The following is a 9937-nucleotide window of genomic DNA, read 5'->3' as shown; positions in this document are numbered from 1 at the left end:
TGACTCTCAGAAAGCCGTGTTGCTCTGTCCCATACTGGCCAGGGGCTCCTGGGGGTACATTACTAGGTGGTGGAGTTCCAGGGGTCACTTTCTTGGCACAGGCTACATTGGACAGTGTCCTCTGTGTGGATTCATTGCTGCTGCATCCTGCAGGCTCGGGTGCCTCTTTTGAACTGGAGCACAATATACTGGGAGCATTTGTTCCAGGAGACCATGAAAGACCATTTTAAGATAAGCACACAGAGAACCTGCACTCTGCACACTCTTCTCCCTTTTCTTTCAACACTTGAGCAACTAAAATCCCATTTTCTTGTATACCAGTTAGGCTGGGAAGCTGCCTGAGAGAAAAGAATATCCTGCTGCCAGATGCTCTTTTTTTATTCTAACACAGTTGTTTTTCCCTTCATTTGATAAAGTTAAAATAAACAGTCTCTGGGGTGAATTACAGGCGTCAAAATTGGATTGGCATACAAACTGTAGAGCAGTTGGTGGCTGGGAGTCTGGGGAAAAAGAAACAGCAGGTTTTAGCTAGAGGGGACAACAGCTTTATTTCCCTCTTGGTCCTTGACAACTAAGCAGATGTCCTACAATTATTGTTTTACCTTCTAGTAATATAGTCTCTTTTCCTATGCTCCCAGGTACCAGACTGACTTTTTTGCAGATGTGCAGGTACATCTCTTCCCTAGTTCAAAGCCTTCTTAGTGCATCACTAGCTCCATCTATTGCTGGTTAATGGCCAGCTGAGATTCAGACAGATCTCCCTCTCAGCTTTATAGGATACCTACTTCCAGTGCCATTTACGTAAATAGAACCAGTGATCTTAAGAATAAGATCTTTTATGAATATCTTACGTGGTTTTTTTCACACCCATTGTATTGCAGACTGCTTCTGTGTTGATGCCCTTCACTGAATACACAGTGGTCCCGTTGATTTTTTCTACAGTCCTTCAGAGTCCTCCAGTACAGGTGCCATCAGAACCACTAAACCCTGACAACTACCCTGCATTCCTCTGAACAGATGATGGGGTAATGGGTGGCATCACAAGGCATAACCACTGTCACTGGGTACCCACTGTCACTGAGCTGGAAGAGACAAAATGTCTCTCGGTAAGTCTAAAAGTATTCAGGAGAAAAAACACTGAGGAAAAGAGTGTCAAGTTAAAGTATTTTTTAAGGTTCTGAACTAATACATAAAAGAGTGCTTGCATGGTCTCCTGACAGACAGCAAATGGTCTGTTCAGCAGTTTCTGTATCCTCTGTGAGCATCTAGGGCTACCTTCAGAGCTTACCTTAGCCTGGTTACGATGAACTGTGCTGGAGCTTGAAGATGCAAAGTTCTTTCTTTATTTTTTTAAAGCAGTCCTGAAGTCTGTTTCTAGCCTTAACAAAGCTGCAATCCAGGTTTACCATCCTACAAGACATCTGACAGAGAAGTTGAATAGCACTCCAGACTCATTTCTAAAAACTTACTTGGGATACAAGGAATGTTGGTGTTTTCACAGCAGGTGGGCATTCAATCTGAGGCCTATGTCTTTCCAGTTTGTGTATGTAATGTATAAACTCTCAGGTATTTTAGTGTCTGCATTTATACCCTGCCTGTCTTCCCAGTTTGTATTCAGTGTTTTCTTTGTGCATGAGTGCCAAATGACATTTTAAATTCTTGGACCTTATTTAAAGAGACGTTGGGTAACTTGGAATGTTTAACAAAATCTTTAGTACAGTTTTACCCTACAAAGCTTGCATCTGCTCTTGCAGCATGAAAGACAGCCATGCTGTTTCTTCAGGGTAACAAGTGCAAATCACTTTTTGCTTTCTAGAATAAGGGGGTTGCAAAAAAGTGAAGCCTTTGTGGATGAAGCTTTTGATCCTGTAGATCCAGGACTGGCTTTGTGTAAGAGGTTAGAGTGATGGGCAGAAGGTTTCCATTGTTCCAGCACTCTCTGATGGAACAAGTTGGCACCTCTTTGTTGAAGGTTTTCAAAGGACAGCCAGACAGCCTGACAGCCACAGTCAGCCCAACAGCTGCATGAGACTGAGATGGTCTCAAGTGCTCTGTAGTACTTCAGTGAAGCCTGCAGCACTGCTAGGTAAAAGTCAGCAAGGATCCCAGTAGAGCACTGGTGGGAGTGTGGTGCCCAGTAGATTGTGGTTATGGGACTGGTGGCTACAACTGCTCAAAATGAAAGGTGACAAATCACCACAGGCACATGCATGTGAAATAACAGGCAATTAGAGAAATCCAAGAAATGCTTTCTCGTGCCACACTTGTATCTCTGCTGCTTGAATTCCAGATAAATGAGTGGCTGACGGCCCTTACATTCAGTGTCTGTCTGCAGAGGATATACTGGTCCCTGCACCATCCAACCCTGCGTGGGACTGGTTTTCATTAGAGCTGGCCAGAGGCAATGCAAATTGTTCAGAAGCTGAAAGCCCATGCTGCAGTTGTGCCTGGGCCCGAGTTGTGGTTGTGTCTTGTGCGTACTCCAATAAATACTCACTAGTTCCCAAACTAGCCAACAACTCCTGTAATGTCCCAAGGTGAACTTGTGTTAGGAGTGGAGCCAGGCAGAAAGATAATCACTGAACTGGAGAATAAACGCACCATGTGTCTCTCCTGTTCAAAACCACTCTAATTTCAAACATCTCGCCTCAACGACGATCTGTTAGCGAGCTGCAGGCCAAGAATCTGTCAGAAGAATTTAAATACAATTCTGACAAGATCAGAACTAGATAGACTAAAACTTCACCAACCTGTGGGTAAAACAAAGCTAATCGAGTAAGTGCTTGCCTGGGTCAGGACAGAAGGTGATCCCTCAGGGATCGTATTTGTTGTGCAACTGTATCTTCCAAAAGCAGGGGATTTATCTGAGGTGTGGAAACTCTATAATGAAATGGAGAGTTGAGTCCAAGAGGGTGTCTTCATTACTTTGAAAACTGAAAGAAGAGGTTAAACTGGGAGCAGACAAGTGGTGCAGTCAATGGGGCCGTGCACTGAAATGTGAAGAAAGTTCCCAAGAATTTCTGAAAGAGCCATTTTCTGAATGGGAAAAAGTTGCTGGCAGAGGTGTACACATAAGAAATAGACTTTCTCCCTCCAAGGAAGGGGGGAAATGTTGTACACAGGGAACCCTTTGCATACTTTCAGCTAAATGTGGGGCTAGAAACTCGAGAATGCCTAATGCTGATCTTACACTGTTTTCTAGTGTTATGATACTCAAATCATTATGCTACTGTCTATCACTTGTCAATACTGTTTAGGAGACATGCCTGAATTTCTGGTATTCTGTTGACAATTGCAAAAGTCCTTCTGTTAGTAGTGCTGGAATCAAGTTTTCAGCTTTATTTAGGTTCTGGCAGAACGAGCTGGCAAACTTACATGAGTTGGAAGAGGAGGAAGAGAGTTTCAGGTATGAAGAGGTCTCTGTGCCACTCTCTGAGATGCTGTTGCGTGTCATTAAAAGGGATGTGAAGGGGGGAGTCCATCTGGACTGTCAATATGCATCTGAGTTGACTGAACACGACTGCAGAGGTACGGCCATTTTTAAGACAGGCTAAACTTCAGAAAGTAGGTGTTGGTAATCTGTAAATTACCTACAGAACACTAGAAAATCTAGATGATCATCTGGATTGCACCCAAAAGGGACGGAAGGAGGCAAGTGTGTGACAGCCTATTCAGAGCAGAGCCTTGTCCTTGAGGAAGTAATTACATGTCCTATTAATCTTTAGTTCTTTCAGTGCTTTCTTACCAAGTACTACCCCTTCATTCCTCCTTAGATCCTTTAAGCTATAAAAGCCATAATTACTTTTCCTACCACTCACTGTTGCTTTGTATAAAGAGGCATAAGGTAGGTCTGCTTTGCTGGGCACCAGCGTGTATTGCAGGGAGGTGCTGTGACTCTATGGCTAGCCTAGGAGCCCAGTGTCCCTGCAGGCAGCTGATGCTCCTTGGCATGCTACCTGTGTGGAGGCACAGGTCTCCCAGCACTGGTTATTGGATGCATATTGATGTTGCACAGTGTGGGAGAGAGCAGAAATGAGGGGAAATCTCCATGCACAGATGCCTGTCCTTGTCTGACCAAAATGCTGCTCCAAAACTGCGGAGGCACCCAGGGCTCAGACAGACATCGCACGCTTCCTCTTTCTGGACATCTGTATTACCGTAAGTTGAGGTGGAACTGCTTACACGGGTTGTTTGTAGACCGCCCCTCCTGTCTTGTGACGGACGTGATTGAATCCAGTAAAGAGACGGTTTCTCTATTGCCAGGTTCCTGCAGCGAAAACTTGGGCCATCTGCTTAATGGTCTGTTGCGTTTCTGGTCGCATGGTGCTGCAGTACTGGCTGGAGCTCTGCTGTTGTGCAACAGTCACGTATGGAAAGCTTTACCCTTTAATGTGCAAAATGGGAAAGACAGATGCAATCTGGGCCTAATATTATTTTTGTATTTTTTCCTCCCATCTCTCAAGAGCTCTCTTGCTGCTGCCTTTCCTCACTTGGAGTACCAGAGCCCCTTTTTCACTTGGTAAAGCAGGCACAGACTCACTGTCCCCCGAAGCAAGCTACCTGCCTCAGGGCTGTTACCCAGGATCTCTGGAGGATATAAACCATCTCTCTGTGATGTTTGTAAATCTGAGCCCATGCATATCGATTAGCCCCATTGCTTCAGAATGCATCCCACAGGAATAACAGTTTGCAAACTCTTTTGCCAGCTGTGATTACAGGTTAAAGTAGATGCACAGTGGGTGTCCGGTTAACCCAGCAAAACCCCGTTAGCAGAAACCTATGGGAAAAGGGTATGAGAGAGATTTAGTCTTGCAAAGACCAGAACCAAATGCTCTGTCTTGCTGGTAGGAGGATGGGAGATTTAGGAGCAGTTAGTAGCTTGAGGAAAAAAAAAAAAAAGATGAATAATAAAGGCAGGTCCTATTTTTTTCTATTGAAAGTTTCTAGGCTACACAGATTTGTTATAAATGATGGCACTAAATAACCAGCCATGCCCAAGCTCCCCTGAAAGGCTTTCTAATATCAGCAGCTGATACCCTACTGTGCAGGGACACAATTGGGTCTGTTCCTCCAGACAATACACCTGTCATTGGGAAACATAAAGCTGGAAATTAGCAGGGGAGGCTCTGTGTTGAGCTTTCATCCCAGACAATAAGAAGGGCCTGGAAGAGTGAGATTAAGGCTGGCATGTCCACAAGAGATTGTTGAAACAAACCTCACTGACACTTGGGGGTATTTAAGAAACAAAAACAACAAAATAAAACCCTGCTTAAATCTAACTCTACAAACAAGTCTGAAAAGCAAAATAGCACTGGAATAGGATCACTTGCCTTAGAAATGTGAGCCTGGGGTTGTGGAGGGAAGACTTTCTTCTCAGCTGAGATGTCTTGTAGTTGTCAGTGGGGTATCATAGGAAATTAACACCAAGCGGGGTTCTGTGTACTGAAACTGCAGTGGGAGTTCTGCATTGCTTAGCCAGCACTAGGACTGAGCGCCAGCATCCATGCAATAGAGATTTTTACCCAACTAATGCAAGTTCTAAGCCCTGGACAGTACTCCATACTTGGCACTCTGATAAAAATCTCCCAAATTACTGACCCTACAAAAGCCCTGGAAGCAATACAGCAACACAAGTTGTTTCAGCTGCTTCTTGGGACCAGTTCTGAAATTGGAAGGGAAGCAGCTGGCCATATCAGCCATTGTAGAGAGAGATATTAGAATAAACTAATTTGGTCACCAAGGCTCAAACTTCTCTTCTGCTGGTGCAGTTCTTCCAACACTCTAGCACCAGGAAAGCCACAGAGGAAAGTCAGGAAAATCTTTTCCTTGCTACCAGTTCCATCTCCCCAGGTATATAACTTAAGATTGACATGTGCCACAAATTAGTGTCTGCAATGGGTCTTCGGTGGTCGATCCCACACTGTGCTTTCAGCAGTGCACAGAACAGGGAGAGGAGACGCAGTTGCTCACTGCAGAGCTCTTGCAGAGCTTCCTATTTGCAAGCAGTTGAGGTGTGACTCGTGCTGAAGGCAGGCCACACTGCTGCAGACAGGGGCATGGTGGGGTGAGGACTGCAGGGTGAATTGTGTGTTTTGCTGTGTGAAGAGGTGAGCCAATACAAACAGGCTCTTGAGACCTACATGCTTGGGTCACCCTGTCCCCTTGGGGAGGTATTGCTCTTCCTGCCTGTGACCTTGTGTCCTCTCTGCTCAGCTTCCTGGGGGACATATCCCTGATGTACTAGTCTCTTGATGTGAAGCCTATAGGATCAGAAAGTTTGGTCAGCCCCGATGTGACAGACTTGAAAGGAGAGAGGGAGAGGAAATAGAACTAGACAAATAACGTCATTGCCAAACGTGAAGGTGTCTGGCCATAAAAGCAAATCACTGCAGACCTTCAGTGTGCAGAATAAGGATGCCTGTTTGGAAACCTGAAGAATTAGCTTGAACACGTGTCCTTGATGTGAATGTAAAATTGCATCCACAATCCAAAGTCCAAAGAGCAAATTGTTCACTTGATGGCTGCTGCTAGCTAGCTTAGGCAGTCAGTTGCTGTGTAGCTACACAACAGTCTTCTGGGTAACAGGTGCATGGAGGCTAGTTAGGTGGTGATGTGGCTTTGTCCAGAGGAGGTGGAAGCATTGTCTTAGGTTTTTCCAGGCATTGCTGCTTCGGATACCTTGATCCATGTGAGAGTGGTAACATGTGTCAACAGCTTGCCTAGAGTGACAGACACGAGATGTCCTGGACTGACATCTCCCCATCAACTGGAACAGCGGGAAGTTGTGCCGCAACCAGATCACTGCAATGCAGTGTTAATTGCTTCCTGAACACTGGTTAATCTTCTTTTGGGAGAGCTGACCCGGAGGTCCTGCAGGAGCAGAAGCCAGCAGCCTTTCATCCAGCTGGAATTCATGGGACAGCAAGTTCACACTTCTCTTCACACATGGGAATCTCAGGAGCGTGGGAAGGAAAAGGAGAGGAGGTTTAGCACTGAAGTGTCTGTTCCAGGCATCTGTTAAATACACAGACTGAGAACACACTCAGAAATCCATCAGTCCTGTTCCTTTTTCAGTGGTAGACTGTCCATTCTCAGCCTTAAGTCTGCCACAGACTTCGATTTGTGGAAGTTACAAACTGCCCATTTGCAGTGCCCTTTAGGTGGGGGGGGGGGATGGCGTTTGATGGAAAGCTTTGCTTGTGGAACTGGAAAGCAGAAGTGTTTTGGCCCTGTAGAAGTGAGTTGAAGTTTTAGTTTCTTCATGTGAGAGACATCTGGGCTCTGTCTGCACCCCTCAAGGAAGTGCCTGAATTAGAGACAGCAGAAAGCTCCAGTTCTTACCTATGCACTCACAAACAGCCCAACTGCCCCTTTTCAAGTACCCAGCATTAGCCAAGAGAGAAGCAGCAACTCCTTCACTCTTCTTTCTGAATAATAAGCAGTTGGACAGGCAAAGATGGAGTTATTAGGATGAAGACTCCGTGCTTTCATTTATTTCAAACACTACCTGGAATCACCCCTTGCAGAAACATCCATATGCAGATAAACAAGGGTACCCCGAAAGCTCTGAACTGCAGTAGCCTCCTAAGTCAACACTCAAGCCCTGTCTCAGCAGAGAACCCAGTCTAATTCAGACAAAGTTCGGGTCACATTAAACTCCATGAGGAGGAGCTGGGTCAGAGAAAGAGTCAGTTTTGTGCAGTAAAAAGTGGGAAGAAACAAATGTTGGAGTGAAATACCATCTACAGCTGGGCTAGGGAATGTTATTTTGAAGGATAACTCTGCAAGGGACAGGTTTGCAACACAACCCAGTGATCTCTGACACACACAGCACTTTGTTCCATTTTTCAATGCATCTTGCTTAGACACATGGCTTTCTACTCCACTTGGCAAACACTTGATTTATAAAGTTTAACATGTTGCTCGCCCATGTGCTGGGAAGCTCTTCCAAGGGTTGTGTGAAAGATGTGCCTCGAGAGTGGCAGATCAGGGTTTACTAACTGGTAAGCATAACACTTCTTAAAATGCACCTGAGCTGATTTTTTAAATTGACTGCATGTAAACAGGATCACAACCAATTTAAAAATAAGCTAACCCAGAGTGACAGCATCTCCCATACTGCACAGCACAATTTGCCCTTTCCTCAGCTGCTTATTAAAGAGATTTACAGGCATTAAAAGTACATTGGGATTTTACCATCTAACCATCCCAAGGTCATATGTCTGCTTGGTAAGGTCTTCTTGCACTGGATGGACACCTCTTAACTCTAAGAACTCTGTTATTTCTAATTAGTTTTGAGATGGATGGATGAAGGCTGACTTCGGGAACTGCAGTCGCCTTAAGGAGACAGCTGACTGGCTAGAATATTTGCTTTGTGGGATTTAGTGTCACTACAATGATGGATTACCAGCACTGCTGGCAATGACTGCTGCCATGGCAAGGAACAAACATATGGCAGTGCCCATGTGTGCATGTGGCTGCAGGAAATCCTCTGGAGAGCTGAGAGGTCCAAAGGAAGCATCCAGCAGGCCAGGATCTGGACCCCACTCCCTGGACTTGATCAGCAGCCCGGGAGCCTGAGCTCTTTTAGGTTGATTTTAGGTGAAAGTACAACGAGGTGCCAATTATTAGCTTCCACTTGCTGGCAGTGACCTTTTCTTTGAAACACCAGTGAAACGTTCTCACCAGAGTCTAGAGCTGCCCTTGATCCCAGCCAAAGCACTGAGTCTTATTTGAAAGTCCAGTGTGTAATTACAGAAGTTAGTTCAAATATAAATCCAAAGAACTTGTGTATGTGAGGTTACATACAGGCAGCATTCAGTGAGCACAGGAAACTTCACCTCTCTGCATGTGCACAGAGGATAGTTTATTTTTGTGGCTATAGAAAAGAGGAGTGATGCTGGAGGCTGTGGCCTGGATTCCATTTCTAATGCTACTAGGAAACTGTATTTATTGCTGTTATAAAAAGTGCTTAATTCTAAGACATCAGCATAAATAACAGTTTACTATGAGCTGGGGAACTCTAACTCTTATTAAACCTAATCCAGCCATGAGTTTGAAAAACACTTTGCACTTTCCTCTGAAGATCTTTGGTGTAAACTAGAGCTCTGCCTCACCCCCTTTGTTCCTTCCATCACCAAGGGAAAGTAGGATCCCGTTTTGGCCAATCCACAGTGAGCAGCACAGCCCTCTCCCTCCAAGCCTTTGGCGCTCTGTGCTGCACTGTCCGGGAGTGCCAGGCTGTTTCCCAACTGGCAGCAGTGACTAAGCAGCCCGGCGCAGCTGCCTCCGAGGGCCATTCTTCTGTGAGAGATTTATTGCAGCAAGCAGAGGCGCTGGGATGTTGTAATTGCCGTCATTCCCGGACGAAGACCCTCAAGAACAAAAGCCAGTTGCCTGTGAATCCATGGTGTGATTCAAGTATTCACTTAGAGGGGAGGAGTGGGAACTGTGTGCCTGTTGCTGTAGCAAAAGTGAGTGGGCATAAACTGAAAGAGCAGCACTGTCCTGTGAGGCGGGGAGCATTGCTGGCCCATGGAGGTGGCCTGAGCCCTCCAGCCTTCATGTTCTCTCCAGGACTGTCACGGGCCCAGGCTCAACGAAATGCCAGAACACTGAAGCTGCTGGGCAAGGGAATTACACTGGAGACTTGCTGGAAGTGCCCTGCAGAGCTGCTGCTGGTCTGACTCTGCCTCTTTCTCAGTGAGCTCTGCTCATTGTATCAGCCTGCTCTTCTGTTTACTCTCCTAGACATCTCTAGAGCTGGCCTTCTTCACCTGTACTCCTGAGCACTCTGGTGTTAGGCTCTTGCTACTGTGGATCCCTGGAAACTCCCCCACTGTCTGCTTTTTCTGCCAGCACCATGTGCCAGATCTCCTGGGAAGCTTCATCGGGGACTGCCATGGAGAAGTGATTGCCGGGGAAGAAGATCCCCTGT

The sequence above is a fragment of the Pezoporus wallicus genome, unplaced genomic scaffold (assembly GCF_028554395.1).
Source record: "Pezoporus wallicus isolate ANWC-B61680 ecotype Strahan unplaced genomic scaffold, APGP_CSIRO_Pwel_v1 contig_8341, whole genome shotgun sequence".
NCBI classification, from domain to species: domain Eukaryota; kingdom Metazoa; phylum Chordata; class Aves; order Psittaciformes; family Psittacidae; genus Pezoporus; species Pezoporus wallicus.
Note: the sequence above shows the minus strand (reverse complement) of the source record.